At 44.2% G+C, this 15,498-nt stretch overlaps 1 long non-coding RNA gene across 1 annotated transcript in view; it reads left to right on the top strand.

The window, feature by feature from the left end:
* The first annotated feature begins 1,246 nt into the window (after window positions 1–1,246).
* The window catches only part of LOC128076047 (uncharacterized), a 33,722-nt gene continuing 19,470 nt past the window's right edge, over window positions 1,247–15,498 (top strand). The window contains exon 1 of the long non-coding RNA XR_008204229.1: window positions 1,247–2,177. This is a non-coding gene — a long non-coding RNA (uncharacterized LOC128076047). The remainder of the gene's footprint in view (window positions 2,178–15,498) is intronic.

The raw sequence follows: 15,498 nt of genomic DNA, 5'->3' as shown, positions 1-15,498 counted from the left end.
GTCAAATGTAGCTCTTATTTTTTGGCTGAAAGGTAGATTTCACATCAGAGGAAATTGTCTGGCACCCAGACAGACAAGTGTCTTTTCTGCAAAAGGACTAGATCCAGTGAAATAATATTCATCTCCTTCAGTTGTCATGCAGCTGGGTTAAGCCTTGCCTCATTATGTTGCCATTAGCTGCATTAATATCTTCTGACAAAAGTACATTAAAACTGCAGATTGATCTTGGGGCACTGTGGAGTCCATGCTGGCTTTCTGGAGTGCCTGGAAATGTTTTGTGTTTTGAAGTGAAAGAAGATAAAAAGCAGGAGAGTCTATTAGAGAGATATCCTGTGTGGTGCTGTGTCATTTGGAGCATCGCATTTTCAGAGGGGTTTGACATGGAGCACGGTGTGATAGAAGGAGTCCAGAACCCAAACAAGTCAGGACCCAGAAATAATACACCTGAAAAATTTAGGTGACCACTGATTTTTAATGAAAGCCCTTTGATTTGTAAAAAGTCCAATGTCCAGAAGCAAGGAATGTGGGTATTGATAATTCCAGCAGTTATCTGTTCTGCTGCATCCATCTGAAAATAAGACTGAAAATCTTTCTGTGACAACAACCGTGTGTAATAGCAATGTTCCCATACCATAGGTATTTATATTGGGATGTCATAACTGTCTGCATTTCAGCAAACAAACCATCAGCTTTTCCCAGGACAGGGCAATCTAGGTGCTGCATGTGGGGAAGCTCATCCTGCAGACAGCTCAGCTCTGCCCATAGTTATGGAGATAACTCAAAAAAGCTGAAGTCACACACAAGAAAGAAAAAAAGCTGTACATATTATTTTTAAATGTGTTGATTTGAAGGGCTGGAAAAAAAATATTCTCTTGTTCACATTTTTATACACTTTTCAGATAGAGATTAAACTGATTGCCACCGTGGGGGGATTTTGGACAGGCTCCTTGATTTCTTGACACTGAGATGCTTTGTTCTCGGCTCTGCGGCACAGCTCTGTACAAACAGCAGCGACTGAACTTTAAGAGTACTTACGAGTGGATTTTAGCTCTCTTGACTTAGCCAAGGGAAGCCAGCAAGAACTCAGCCTGCATTTTAATGACTGCAGCTTGAAAAGAGTGCAGCGGTGTTCAGGAAGTCTCATAGGAGCTGCCTGGTGAATGATAGGGCACCGTGGGGAGACTGTGACTTCTTGCTCACCATCACACCCAGAGCAGCTCCCCCAGCTTGTGCTGTGGACACCAGGTGTACCCTCTCTTCCTCTCTGCTTTCACCCATAATCTGGAATGCGCTTTGTTAGGAGATGTAATTGAATGGGTTGGATATTAGGAATGTTTTCTACTCTGGAAGAGGTGAGGCACCAGCACAGGCTGTCCAGGGAGTGGTGGGGTCACCATCCCTAGAGGTGCTCCACATCCATAGGGATGTGGCACTGAGGGACGAGGCTATGGGCATGGTGGGTTGGAATTGGACTTGTGGATCTTAGAGATCTTTTCAGCCTTCACGATTCTAGAGACCCAGCCTCTCCTCTCTGTGGCAGTAACCTTTAAATTGTGAGTTCTCATTGCAAAAGCTCCTCAGTTGGGTGGAATTTCGCCCTGTGCTCTGCACCAACTCAAAGCACTAGCTGAATTTCTTCCTATTCCTGCTGTGAATGTTAGGTCAGGTGCCTTTTAGCATGCTGTTTACCTCGTCCCTGGGTGCTTCATTCACTCCCATGAAAAATAAGTAAATCACTTCCACTCATAACAAAAAAAAAAATCTTTGCTCTTTTTATCTCTTTAAAATGTACCTGACTGGCTGAGATTATGCCTGGAATATTTTTCACCTCTCTTTCTCCTGTCGAGCAAAATCAAAGCTCCTGAGCTCCACAAGGCTGCTGCTGATCTAAGTACAATCTCTGCTAATCACTGCAGCCTGCAGGTGATTGACTTCAGGCACTTCCAGAGGACATGGTCAAAGCTGACCGCAGGGCACGGGGCTTGTGGAGATGAGCTCCAGCTGGGTTTGGCCCTCCAGCTCAGAGAGATCAGCTGGAAAATACAAGCTGTAGCCAATGGACTCAGGGAAGAGCTGGAAGGACTCAATAGAAGTGAGTGTGAGGCATAGAGAAAAAGGATGCTTGATGCTGCTGGGTAGGAGCTGAGGCAAGTAGGAGGGAACTGGAGGATACAAAGGTAAGTGAAAAACAGAGACCTGGTTCCTCTTTCATAACAGTGGTGTCTGTTCTCATAGTAGTGCAGATGCTGGGTGAAGAGGGTTGGGTGGCAGGGATGCTGCCTGGCTGGTGCTGCAGGGCAGGTTCCTTCAAAGGAGAATTAGCTCCTATCAGAACTGAGTGTCAGCTTAATTATTCTAGTTACACTGGGATAATTTCAATTAGCTTTTCACATCTGATGGTATCTCCCCTGTTTTGCTCAGGCAGACGTTTGCCCTCATTTTTTGCTCTTACCCAGGAGTTGGACACGATTAAAAGTCTCACCTATTTTCCAGGTGCTCTGTGTTTCTGCTCGGTCTCGTTGATAATCAGAATGTTCAGGGTATTGAAACAACTTATTGGGAGCAGCTTCTTTTCGATTAAATCTCACCTACGGTGCAGAGGTTGGGCTCATTTCTTTGCCTCTCTTACTGCATCAGAATCAGACCCCAGTGTGTGCGTCCTCATGGATGATTGCAAACATTTCTATAATGTGTCCCTCACCCCCAAGGTAGTCGCTTAGCAACTGCTTCCCTGTCATGTCACACGTGTGATGGAGCTAACATGCAGTCAGTCTTTCTCATTTGCTACAGAAAAAATGGTACTCTGAGGAAGAAGAGGGTTAAACAGAGAAAATGTGAGCTTTGATGGATGTGACTCATTACCCTGGGGAATGGTGCATTTAAAAGCATCACCCCAAAATGTTTGCTGGAGTTCATGGATGTGCTGCGCAGGTGATGGGAGAAGCAACCTGCCCTTGGATAGGTCACCATCCCAGAGGTGCCCCGCTGCCCTTCACTGTGCAGGGATGGCTCACTATCTATGATAGCATAGATAGCTCACTATCTATGCCTCTGTTTGTCCTATGGATACTAAGGTTCAAAGAAAAAAATATAGATTAGATTTTCCTGCCCAGACCGTCTACTTCTTTGAGGGGTCTGCATGGTGTTACACAGATGGCTTATGGCCTTGCTGGCCCACAGAAAAATACTGTATAGCAGCATCTGCTTTGATCTCTCAGCACAGAAGGGGCTCTGCCTGTGTCAGGCTGCAGACCTCTGCTTGCTCACAGCTATTTATCTAGTGTTTTTAGCTTAACCGATCTCCCAAGTGGTTGGAAATGTCAGAGAGATGAGATAGTGTGATCTGAAGGACTGTCTCTGTTCAATATCAAAGTGAACTTGTGGTTGTCTTGTAATAATTAAAACTAGTTCTGCTAATCAATATGTCTCAGTTTAGCTAACTCTTGCTCAAGTTCAGACTTTCTTTTTAATTAAACTTGCTTCAGTGACCTTTTATTCCTTTGCTTGCATCAGCAGCGCCATCCGTTTGCATATATTAATGCAATAGGAGGGATGCAAATAAGCCAGCTGCATGGGGAAATCTTGATTAAGCAATTTTACAGGGAGGAGGATGATTTGTCAGGAAGGCTCTTCATGCATTTTCAAGAGAAAGATGGACTCAACTGGGAGAAATGAGTCCAGCTCCTTCGCTGGATCTGGGGAGGTGCTGGCACTGAGTGTCCCTACTCATGGTGCAGTAGAATACTGCAAGTTTCCTCTGCTCATCTTCTGAGGGGTCTTGCTTTGCGTGCTTTGCAGCTAGATGCTTCTTCATTATGGTTTCAGCAGGGATCCCCAGTTATTTTAAGTCTTGTAATGGCTATGGATAACTTAATATCTGGTATGGTTAAGTCCATGCATCTTCATCCCCAAAGGTATGGAGCGCTTTTAGTTCCATCCGGAGGGTGATCTATCAGGCCACCTGTTTGAGTCACCTTTTCTTTTTCTACCCCTTCTGGGAACTGCCCAGGTTTGCAGACTGGAAATTCATCATTTGTTAACTCTCTGTCTTGTGTGAAAGTGGATCAATCAGGACATGCTTTGCTATGTGTATTATATGTATCACATGTTAAATGCTTCCATGGTAAGAGTAATATAGAGGATGTTTTCTCTGGCTCTGGGTTGCAGACTCTGTAGGTGCTTCCCACACTGAGAGCTCTGGGTATGGCAGAGATATCCATTCAGTTATTTCATCTCCCCTGTAAACACAGGCTAATCTTTCTTAGATTCACAGCGGTAGTATTTTTAAAGGAAATAAGTCAAATTCATGGCAGACAACACAAAAATCCCAGTCCTGCATTATGATCCACTAGCAGACATGGGAGTTCAGAGAGCTTTGATAAGGCAGTGGGGCTTTATGCAGGGCTCAGCCCACTGCTGGATCACTGTCCTGATCTGGTAGGTAAGTTCATCACCTTGTGATTCATGGGGAAAATAGCTGAAGTTCTAAACAGGTAGGTGGACAGCTTTGCAGTTGTTCAAAATTACTGTTACATAGATGGCACATGGAACATGCTCTATACATCCCCTGCCAATCTGCTCATCAGTTCCTGGGTATTAAAGGTCGCTGGGTATTCTGCAAAATTTATCAAAATCTTGCTTTGTGATGCCTTTCTGTCAGTCTGCTCCTCTATCATTGCAAACCCTCCTTGAGAGAGGCTGCCCAGGAGCTGGTTTAAAATTCCTCTTCACCATCTGTCTCCTTGTAGCATGGGGAAGTGGGAGCAGAGCAGTGTGACAGACTCTGTGCTGAGATGGCAGGGGCTGGCAGGGGCTGGCAGGTGGTGGGGCTCTATTTGGTGGGCACAGCCAGGTTCTCCAAAGCTATTTTTTGTCCCATGCTGCAACCAAAAGAGTGAGACGCTTTTCTTTTTGAGAGTAGGAGGAAAGGCTGACTCAATCCAGAATGGCCCAAAAGAAAGTGAGGCTTGTACCCAAAATGAGCATCCCCCTAGGGAGGGCAGAACTCCTCATACCACAACCAAATGCTTTTGAGTTCTCAGAGCTCCTGCAATCTGCTGTGACAGCAAACAAAGGTGTGGGTGCCAGGGTGCAGGCGCTGCTGAGGTCACCTCGTGTATCAGGGACTGCAGCAGTGCTAAGGCTGTGCCCATCTGGGGCTGGCTGTGACAAGGTCACCCTCTTGCTTGATGCAGAGCTGCATCGTGCTTTTAATGCAACAAAATATGAAATTCAGGGCTGTTCCCTTCTGCTTTCAGCTCACTGGGGGGGAAAAAAGGCCCAAAGGGTGGAAGCCACGTGGAGCAAAGGCAAACAAAACGTTGGCATGAAATGCTAAGGTGATTTTTCCAAGTGTTGAGGGCAGCAGCTCCTATACCCCAAGATAACAGTGCCCTGAATTGCGCTGACAGCCACAGCGTGGGCACAGCTGAACGCTGTGCTGAGTTGGCTTGGTGGAAAGCTAAAGCAAGGAGAGATGGAGGCAGAAAGGAGCTGAGCCATGCTCCCCAGTGCTGTGGGTTCAGGCATCTCACTGCTCTGCTGCTCTCATAGGTATTAGCACACACAAGCTGGTGTTTGGGGGAGGAGGAAATGAGCTTTCAATTCAGATTCCTCTGTAACGGACAGTAGGGTAAAGAGAAATGTAATTCATTAGGGCAATATCTTTATCTCCTATGTCTGCCCAATTTCTGCTCGTTTAGTGGTGCAGCAGCAGATACGGAGTGCCCTTGCACAGATCAGAGCAAATCACTGCTGAAGGGAGCAGACTGGGGACAGCAATCACTTGGCTGTGTGGAGGAGGGGATGGAACACAACACTTGCTCCACAGCATGTAGAAAGACAGGCAAAGGCCCTGTGGAACCAACTGGGTGCTAACTGCAGAAAGGCAGTAATTGCTGGGATCATTTGCATGTAATGTCCTCCTTTCTACGAATGTCAGCTGGGGTTGGCAAAGCCACCAATTAAATTTAACAAAATCATACATTTCTTACCTGGTTTTTCTTTTATTCTCTACCACCTCTTTCTGATGTTAAAATTAAAGCAGAGTAGCATCATTCTTGTTGAATAGGAAAGCTGTAATTAACTAGTCCATCATGATTTCTTTTATTCCTGAGATCATTGTAGGTGAAGCCAAGTTGCATCTAAACTCCTATGATATGCTGCTACTGAACGTATAGATGCTTTTTGAACAACTTGCTCTGAGTGCTGATTTGCCTGAATGTTCCTGCAGCCAGAGAACTTCTGAAAGCAGGGAGCTTCTATGCACGTGTATGTGAATACACATATTGCTCTCATCATGCAGCTTGACATTTAATCACGGGGTTTTTTGTTCTGTGGGTCCTGACTTCTTCTTTTCACTGTGGAATCGCCACCAGAAGTTTGTTGGGTGCAATGTAATCTCTCCTAACTGTAGTCCCTTGTGTTACTACAGAGGTAAATGCCCGATAATGAGAAGAGATTCTTTGTGCTTCTGTCCAGCAAAGGCCATTTGGATTGATTCAATCATGCAAAACAAATTACAAAGAAAAAGAATCAACTCTCCAAAGCCCCTCTGCTCCCCTGAGAAGTGAGAGCACTTGCTGACTTTGTGGTTAACTTCAAATGACAGTAGATTTGTTGTCTTCCTTTTAAACCATGCAGCTCTCATGTATGCAACTTTCAGCTGCTTGGATTTGAAACAACCCAAACAAAAAGAACTCCCAAGAGAATCAGTTTCTTTCTTTGGCTCAGAGCTGTGTTTTACTGAACTGATCCACGAATTCTGCAAAAAGGAAAGCCCAAAGCCTGATAACAGGAGGGAGGAAATTGCTATTTGACCCTCTGCTTGCAGTCTGTTCAGTCCCAGTGTCTTGCTATCTGATGGGAACTGTTAAAAACCAACAACAAAACACAACCCCAGGTCTTTGCAGCCCTGGCTGAAGCTTTGAGGTTGCACTGTCTTAGCATTTGGCAACTGTGCTCAGAATACTTAAAGCTGCAGCTAATTTGTAAAACCTTTACAAGATGATTCTTAATCACAGCCATCGTGGAGTTTCATCTGCCAGAAAACCCTTCCGTGCTGGGAGGTGAAATGCAGAGCTGCTTCATGGGTGCAGTCAGGGCTGCCCTTAGAAGGTCAGGGAGTGCCCCAGGGCAGTGTTATGTCCCCTATAGGAATGCAGTGCTCTGTGGGATGCTCTGTGCTGTGTCGGTGTTGTTTGCCAGACCTGCAGTGCTTCTACCCCTTCCCAGCTGTTAATTAGCAGCCAACCAAGGCTTCATTTCCTTTAAGGCTGTGTATGTGAGAGGGGGAAGAGAGAGGACAGAACAGTGCAAAAATTGGGGCAAAAAGGAAAAAAGAAATGCATGAAATGAGCTCTCCAGGGCTGGTGGCTTCAGTGCTGCTGCCTCAGCCAAGCTCCTTGCGGGAGCAAACCTAGCAGCTGGTTTCTATTGTGAGTGCTTGGCAGTGTGTGTGGATGAGCCCTTACCCAGGTGCTCTGCCATGGGCTGGGTTTGCTAATGTTGGCCATCAGTGTTAACTAGGTCATAAAAATGTCCATGGGTTGGCTGTAAGGAGGCTCCTAAAGAGCTGCTATTTCAGTCCCATCTCCAGCAGCTTCCCAAAGGCTGCATTCATGAAAAATGCTTCAGTGCTGGTAATTGTTCTGTCCTCGTGGTGGTGAGGGCTGTGAAATGGTTCATCTGTTTTGTTGCAGAGGTTGCTGTGGTCAAACATCTTCTCCATGTTAGGATGATGAGATGGTGTGCATGATGGCTTAGGTTGCATGCAGATGATCTCATCGCTCTTCTTAGAGCTGGAAAATGGAAGAAAGCAACCACATGTGTTGTCACAGCTCTTTCCTTATAGCATTTGCTTTTGAGCATTCCCAGTTAAAAAAAAAAAAAAAAAAAAAAAAAAAAAAAAATGAAAAAGGAACAAGCAAACAAAAAAAAAAAAAACCAAAACAAAACACCACAAACCCAAAATAAAACGTTGAAGAGCATCAGTTTATTCATATAATGGAGACTTTGTGAACTGGCCCTTCCCTTAGGACTGCCCTTATGAGCAACTCCATTTTCTACACTGCCCACAGAGGGTTCCTGCCATGAACTGAAATAATTGAAGCCCTGACTCAAGCCCAGTGAGAACAGTGGGGGACTTTCCATTGACTGCCCAACATCTGCCTGCTCTGTGCTGCTCCAGGCGCTCTGGGGAGCTCTTGGTTTCCAGCTCATTGAAACCTTCTTGGCTTTGGGCAGTGCCCTGCTGTGCAGGACTGCTCTAAGAAGTTTTAATGAAGCATGAGCTTGATTTAAGTAGGGACCCTGTCCCTCAGCACTGGAGCAAGGAGAGGGAGCCTTGCTGGGGCTGCTATGCAGGCTGGTTGGAATGACCTGTAGGTGGAACGCAAAGTGCTACCAATCCTGTAGGGAGTTAAAGGATAAGAAAAACCTTTAACTTTGGCTCATCAAATTCAATGGCTTTTGTTCTTGTGATTGTTCAGATTCGGATGTATAGTTTCCTCAGGGATAGCAAATTAAACTGTGGAGAAAAATCCATTCTTTGGAATGGCTCAAAAATATCTTTTTATAGGAGTGCAAGTTCTGCTGTTATTTAATTCTATCTTTCTGTCCTCCGGAGCTAAATGACCAGCCAGATTATGTGCTGTGCTTCATTACTTGAGAACATTGCAGCAACAAGCTGGAATAATGAGTGTGGATCTTCGTTCTGATAGTGGTTGAGGTTCTCAGAGCTTCCAGAGATTCTTCAGCTTTAGCAATGAGAGAAATTGAAATATACTGAAGAAGTCAATATTTTCTAGGATAGTCATGGAAATTACAATAAAATCAGGTCAGGTGAAGGGCATAAAAAGATGCTCTGAAGATGGACTGTGCAATTCCCATAAAACTGTCTGAGCAGTTTCATCCTTGGCTGCCCCTTCTTGTTTCCAACTCATTCTATAAGCAGCTGGATTTGGGTTCCTGTATGGGATGGATGTCTTTTCACTGGCAGTGGAAAAGAAAACAACTGACATACCAAAATCAAAATATAAAACACATTTGACAGAATGTATTCAACTTTGCAAGCCTTAAATTCCTTTTGTAGGGAAGAGGGAGAGGTAGTACCAGTCAAACCATGTCCATCTCTCTTAGCTTCTTGACGTCAGGTCTCAAGCACCCATGCAATGTGTAAGAATAAGAACAACATGCAAGTGGAATGCACAAAGCTGCAGCCTTTGCCCTTATCTCTTGTGCTTTCTCTGAGCTAATGTATCAGTGCCATTTTTCCAAAAATACATTTTTTTTAATCTTTGCAGAAACGACTTCAGGTGGATCTTTAAGTGAATTTTTGTACCTTGTCATTTGTGACAGGTTTTGAAGAGTATTGTGAGCCAACTGGCTTTGTTCCCCTATGTAAAACAAAATGACATGAAGAGACTTTAGGCTGCATCCTCAGATATCCTGTGACACTCTGGGGTACTTCTGATACAATTTTCTCCCTATCTGGATTTATGTTCCTTTACCAAATCACTCAAAGATTATCATTTTAATGGGCACAGACACTGTGTCCTGTATGTCTCCTAATTCCCCTCTCTGTAATTCCCACAAACCACTTGATTAACTCCTGATATATTCTGGATAAAGTTGTCCTAAGTCTGGTTTAAGTATCCACAAAGCAATTCAGCAAGCCTTGCTGCCTTCACAGCATTAATGTTCTCTTAATGTTGCATTCTGATGATAAACCTTATTTAAAATAAATAAGCCCACAACACTGAGCATGCATTTTGATCAGATGAACACTGATCTCCCATGCATTAATATGAATGAATAGGATTAGCATGAGGAAATTTGCAATTTCTGAAAGCGCTGGAAGTCTGAGCCGGAATAACAGTGTTAACATTTTGCCTTGGCAAAACCCTTAAAAAAACCTTAATGGTTTGTTTTGTTTTTCCCCCTAGTTATAAGCAAGCATATAAATTCAGAGAAAGGCTGGGAGTATGGAATATATGTAAGAAGTTGAAACTTTAATGGTATAAGTTGGAGATCAGAGAGTTAGCAGGCGTTTTTATTCTGAATTTCCTGTGTGGTTGGTTTGTGTGTTTTACTGTTTACTTGCTTTTCTTTGTTTGGTGTTCTTATATTAAGTGTAGAGCGTGGTGAGGGCTGAAGGAACTGCTCAGCCTGGAGACAGGTGAAGGATGGACAAATTGCAACTTCCTGACAGGAGGTTGATGTGAGATGGGGGTCGGCCTTTGCTCCCAGGTAACAGTGATAGAATGAGAGGTGATGGCCTCAAGCTGTGTCAGCAGAGGTTGAGATCGGATATTAGGAAAGTGTTCACAGACAGAGAGGTGCTGCAGTGACACAGCTGCCCAGGGTGTGGTAGGGTCACCATCCCTGGAGGTGTTCAAGAACCGTGGAGATGTGGCACTGTGGGACATGGCTATGGGCATGGTGGGGTGGGTTGGGGTTGGATTTAGTGATATTTGTGGTCTTTTCCAGCCTTAATGATTCCATGATTCTCTAACAACTCAAAGAAACGGGTTATAAGGAGGAAGGACCAAGGGGCATCTTGAAGATGCATGGGGAAGGACCACAAGGCATGTTCCCACCCAATTTATTCTATGACCATACAAATTAAGGAGATAGTTGCATGAGGAACAGTGCATCCAGACATGTTGTTAAATGTGGCTAGGAAAACATTGGGAATGACAAATGGTCCCAGTCCCAAAACGCAGTGCCAAGGAGGATGTGCTGGGTGTGCAGGAGCACTGTGGGCTCTTGGGGTCTGTGAGCTCACACACACAGCCTGGTCACAAAGGGAGTTTTGCAAGGATGCGGGCTTTTCTGTGTATGGTTTCACTGACAATTGTAGCCTTCCTTTCAATTGGAGATGTCTAGCAAGCTTCTGGAAATTGCAGTGATGAAAGGCAGTTTTTTTGCTCCTGCTCTTTGAGACATTCTCCTCTAAAACTCCAAGCAGCTGCAGTTTCTTTGTCCAACCATCTTAATTGCAAGCTCGTCAGTGAGCCAAGCTCTCTTCTTCAGGCCATGACAATGAGGAAGAAGCTTTGCCAGAGCATCATCCATCAGAGATGAATGCAGTGTTAGTGACAGCTCAGAAGCTGACCAGGTTTTGCTAGTGCAGCCATGTGAGTATTGCTGCACTCTCCAGTGCCCTGATGGTGATTTATCAGTGAGCACTTGGGCTGTAATCCACACGGTGCTGGAAACTGGGAGAAAATGATGGAATATGTTAATCCCCTGAAACTCTGTTTCTTCTGATCATTGCCATCTCCTGCTGCGGGTACCTTTCTTTCTGTTCCCTAACATACATCAAAGCACTGTAAGTTGTTACCACCCACAAATATTCCCTGTCATTATTAAGCAAACGAGATGTGATTGCCAGGCAAAGTTAGCCAGAGTGCCTCAATGGGAAGGGGGAAGGAGGGGGGAAAAAAACCACAATTAAAAAACAAAAATAGAATAGGGAAAATATGTCATTTTGGGGGGTCTTATTTACCATGCTAAGGATGCTGGATAATTGGGGCATGGATCTTCTTGGCACACTGACTCAGACAGCACTGTCTCACTGTGGGTTTGGAGCAGGGGTGGGAATGCAGGGGTGCAAAGGAGGTGTAGAAGCAGGGCTGGCCCAGACCTTCTGCAGCTCTGTGTCTCACTGGCACTGACCTTGTATTTGCACTTCTCCACTTGTGCTGTTCCTGATCTGCAGCACTGGAGCTGCCTGGGGAAATGAGGAGGCATCTGGGGGCTATGCTTGCAAGCACAGGGGATTTATAATCACTTCCAGTGATACTGAATATGTATTTCGTTTTGAAGTTAGCCCCTGCTGTCACAGCAAATGGCTGGAGTTGCATTAAACTGATATGTTATGATTTCACCACGGTCGTGTCATTTTGACTTTCTACATAGTTCTGCAGAACCATTTATATACACATATCTATGATCTGATTCAACTCCCTTGGCTGTTGCTGGGAGCTTAAGCCACTAGAAAATCCTATTTTGAGACAGAAAAAAAAAACATGAGAACAAGAAAATTCAGACACTGTGGGATTTGTAACGTGTTTGTTCTTCCAGAGACAGTCCCAGCTCCTTTTTGGGAAGCCCCACATCCTATCTAGGGTCACTGGCAAATGATGCTCTCATCTAGCAAAGCTGTTCTGAATGCTATGCAACTCTTTCCATGGAGAAGCAAGATATCTATGGTGCCTGGAGGCACCAGGGATTTGCAGTGTTGACCTTCTCCCATGATTTCTTAAATTTGCAGTCTTGCAGAGTGCTGTGAAATAGCAGTCTCCCTATGGGGCAGCAGCCCCACACTTCAGCTAGCAGGCAGGCTGAAAGAAGCTCTGCTTCTCAAGGTTCCCTGGCAACCAAGGTGACATTCTTGTTCCCCTTCTCTTTTAAATGTTAATATAATTTGGCAATTAATGTGAGAATGCTGAAAAGCACAAAATGTGAGGCATTAATGGGTTATTGCGTGGGATTTATTTACTTGCTAGAGCAATGGGGGTGCTTGGTCTGGAGGCACAGTGAGGTTTTTTTCGGCTGTTTTCTCACTGGGTCAGGATTAAGCTGTGGGATTCTCTGCCATTTGGGGGGCTGGAAAGCTCTGACATTGGGTGAATAAAGAGAGGTATGTTTTGCTAAGAATATGCCCTTGGTGATGGGACGTGCAGCCCAAGGAAGGAGGGAAAGAGGATAACAAGCCTGCTCTTTCCTGACACTGAATTCTTGGTGAGGAATTAGGGCTGATAGCATCCATGGTGAGTGTAGCCAGAAGGAGAAAAACTCCAGTTCTCCCTGGCTTTATGGGAACAGCCTCATTCACTGATGGCATGAGTACAGAGAAAGACTCTGCTTTTCCCAAAGCTGAGACAGGTTGAATGATGTTTGTTAATAATAGTTGCATGAAATTACAAATAACAGGAGGAAACAAGGAGAAACTTTTAAACATGGGTCCAATAGGCTGCAGATTATACCTAAATAACAGCAAATGATTAAGGTGTGGACAATGCAAGTGGACAGATGATTGACTTTTCTGGAAGCTCTGCAAACCAGAGGCAGCTGTGTGCTGTGTTGCAAGGTGTGAGCAGTTACTGCAGGGTAGCAGTGTGTTGCAGCACTGGGGCACCTCTGTGCTGTGGTTTTCAAGCAACAGAAAAACCCTCATAGTAAGACAAGGTTGTGTGCTCCATCCTTAAACACCCTCCTGCCCTTCACTCAGATTGCCACTTTATAGTGGATTTTCAGTTAAAATTTTCAATTTATACTTAGGTTTAATTTGAATTATATAACACACTCTTTAGATTTCTGCAGGGAATTCTCTGCTGTCTGGTGGGGATTGCAAAAGGGGACTCTTTGAGCATTTTTATTTGTTCTGTTGTTGTGCTGACAAATTCTCCTAGGCTTTTGATGAATGGGCTCATAAAAGTAGCTCCCTACACAAATGTGGGATCTGAATCTCATCTGTGCTGAAGAAGCTGGCAAAAAATATTAATGATCTGCATGGGAGCAGAGCAGGCAGGTAGCTGGGCTGACCTTCCAGAGAGAACATTGCCCAGTGCCCTACCTTGCAGTATCTGAAGGGGCTGTAAGAAGGGAGGGGATAGGATTTTTAGCAGGGACTGATGTGATAGGACAAGGGGAAATGGTTTCAAACTGAAAAAGGGGAGATTTAGATTGGATATAAGGCAGATGTTTCTTCATTGTTGTTGTTTTACAGTAAGGGTGGTGAGACAGTGGCACAGGGTGCCCAGAGAGCCGGCGGTTCCCCATCCCTACAGACACCCAAGGTCAGGCTGAATGGGTTCTGAGCACTGATGGAGCTGTGGGTGTCCCTGCTCAGTGCAGACGAACCAGACGGCCTGTAAGGGTCCCTTCCAACTCAAACAATTCTATGATGAAATCAATTTATGGTCACCAGGAAGTGGTTTTTCTAGTAAGTGGTTTGTTTCATTCTGGAAATGTTTGAGAATGTATTCTAGAGGTCTGATTCTATTGTTTGATGCCTGAACAAAAAGCATTTCTGTTGGGAAGGTTTGTTAGTAAAGCTCTGCAAGGAAAATGCCTTCATTGGTGGAGAAATGCCGAGGCAGTGAAGGGAGATGAGGTAAAGCACAGGAAGGAGTAAAGACATACAGATTTTTCTCATCTACTAATAAATTAACACAGCTGATGTCCTGCAAGGACTTCATGTGATTGCAGCGCATGAGCTCACAATGCATTAATCACAGCACAGTGTCACCACTGTGTTCTGTGCAGGAACCACAGCCTGCCTCAGCACAAGGCTGAGTTTTTGCTTGGTTTTCTAAGCAAAATTAAACCACTGGAAGATCTGTAGGAGGCTGTCCTGCTGAGGAGCAGAGCTGCCCAGGAATATCCAATGTAACTAACAAAGCCAACCACCCCTTTACTCTCTCATGACTGTGTTTCATGAGGACTTCAATAATGTCTCCTGACAGCCTCTAAACACAAGGTGATTATTGAGACAGGAATAATGTTCTATTTCAAAGAACATCCATGTAACTCATGAATACAAAATGTAAAGGTGCTGAAAGATATGGAACTTGCCACGGTTGTGTAGTGAATTGCTTTGCTACTGGAAAGATTTCCTGGTTGGGTTTGCAGACAGGAAATGTTTGTTCGGCTCCTTTGATGCCAACAAGTCTGGGAATAGCCATTTCTCGTGGCTTAGAATTTCAAAAAGGGTTTGATGCAGAAAGGTATTAAATATATTCTGAGTTTCAAAGGGTATAGAAAATACATTACATGCAGTAGGAGACACCACTGTTGTTCTCTGGAAGATGAGACAGGGCCATCTGAGAACACCGGGGATTTAAAACAGCCATTGAAGTGTATTTGTTCCCTCACTTATGAGAAATATTTGAGGCTTGTTTGATTTGATTGTTTCAGTATTCGTGCAGAAGCTCGTTTATCTAATTATGGCATTGACCGCTTTCTTATTGTATTGAATTTTAATCATCCTGAGATTAATTAGATGGGCATAAAGAGCGGCCGAGAGAGATGTGAACCTTTTGTTCTGGATCCTTTCTGAGGTGTCCTTAAAAGAAAGAGAGAACTGAATGCAATCACAATGCAGATGTGTTCTTGATTAACAATAAAATTAGTTAAAATCTGGAAGTTGTGCAGGGAATATCTGCATAGATTTGGGGGTCTGAACTGGATAGAGCAAGATGATGATTGAGTTTGATTTTGTTGCTTATCAATATGATGTTTTAATAATAAAAGCTGCCTTTTTTTTCAGTAGTAAAATGATTGTTAATAAGTAAAGGGACAAAATGGGAAGGAACCTTGGTTTTGTTGCTCCTATGCTAAGCCTGGAAGTGAGCAATGGACTGACTCTATCTGTAACTGTTCTACAGTTAGCACTGCCTGAGCTCTCAGTGCTCTGCGTGCTGAAGTATGAAGTACTGCAGAGTGAATTGGCTGCAAGTGAAATCTTATTTACATTTTATATAAGGGTAT

The sequence above is a fragment of the Tympanuchus pallidicinctus genome, unplaced genomic scaffold (assembly GCF_026119805.1).
Source record: "Tympanuchus pallidicinctus isolate F22 unplaced genomic scaffold, pur_lepc_1.0 scaffold13, whole genome shotgun sequence".
Taxonomy (NCBI): domain Eukaryota; kingdom Metazoa; phylum Chordata; class Aves; order Galliformes; family Phasianidae; genus Tympanuchus; species Tympanuchus pallidicinctus.
Note: the sequence above shows the minus strand (reverse complement) of the source record. Positions and strands in the feature narration are given on the sequence as shown.